The sequence below is a fragment of the Pseudophryne corroboree genome, chromosome 2 (assembly GCF_028390025.1).
Source record: "Pseudophryne corroboree isolate aPseCor3 chromosome 2, aPseCor3.hap2, whole genome shotgun sequence".
Taxonomy (NCBI): Eukaryota; Metazoa; Chordata; class Amphibia; order Anura; family Myobatrachidae; genus Pseudophryne; species Pseudophryne corroboree.
In genome coordinates this window covers 319,262,577-319,263,819 of record NC_086445.1, presented here as the reverse complement: position 1 = coordinate 319,263,819, position 1,243 = coordinate 319,262,577, and positions in this window count along the sequence as shown.

The following is a 1,243-nucleotide window of genomic DNA, read 5'->3' as shown; positions in this document are numbered from 1 at the left end:
TTGGACAATGCCTTTATCAGGAGATCGTCCAGCTAAGGAATGATGTTCACACCTTGCTTGCAGAGTAGTACTATAATTTCCGCCATCACCTTGGTAAACATCCTTGGTGCTGTGGAGAGGCCGAATGGCAGGGCCTGGAACTGAAAATGACAGTCCAGCAATGCAAAGCGGAGATAAGCCTGAAGCGGCAGCCAGATCGGAATGTGGAGATACGCATCCTTGATATCCAGTGATACCAGGAATTCCCCATCTTCCAGACCTGATATCACCGCCCTGAGAGACTCCATCTTGAACTTGAACTCCTTTAGAAAGGGGTTCAATGATTTTAGGTTCAGAATGGGCCTGACCGAACCATCCGGGTTCGGTACCACAAAAAAAGGTTCGAATAGTAATCCCTGGTCAGAATCCCTGGTCAGCATGTGAGGTGGCACTGGCACAATGACCTGTGCCTCCACCAGCTTTTGGACAGCGTCTTGAAGCACTGCGCTGTCCTCCAACAGAGTTGGTAAGCCCGATTTGAAAAAACGATGAGGAGGGAGACTTTGAAATTCCAGCCTGTATCCCTGAGACACAATATCTACTACCCAGGGATCCAGGCCGGATGATACCCAGACATGACTGAACTGTCAGTCTGGCTCCCACAGGCCCCACCGCCGGGCCGTGCAGTCCACCGTCATGCGGAGGACTTTGGGGTACCTGAAGCAGGTTTTTGTTCCTGGGAACCTGCAGCGGCAGGTTTCTTGGACTTAACCTTACCTCCCCTAAAGAAGGTATTGGATGATCTGGCCTTTCTAGGCATGTTAGGCCGAATGGACTGCTGCGTAGCTGAGGAGAAGGATTTCTTTGGAGCAGGTGCTGCTGAGGGAAGAAACGGAGACTTACCCGCTGTAGCGGTGGATATCCAACGTGTCAAGAGGTTCCCCAAAGACAGCCTGACCTGTATAGGGTAACGACTCCACCCTTCTTCTGGATTCCGCATCGGCCGACCACTAGCGCAGCCACAGTCACCGACGAGCTGAAACAGACATGGAAGAAATTCCCGCAGCCATGGAACCCAGGTCTTTCATGGATTCTACCATAAAACCTGCAGAATCATATATGTTGCGTAACTATAATGCAACGTCATCCCTATCCATCGTATCCCAATCCTCAAGCAAGGTAGCCGACCACTTTAGTATTGCCTTTGCAATCCATGCATTAGCAATAGTGGGACGTAATATGGCCCCTGAAGCAGTGTACATTG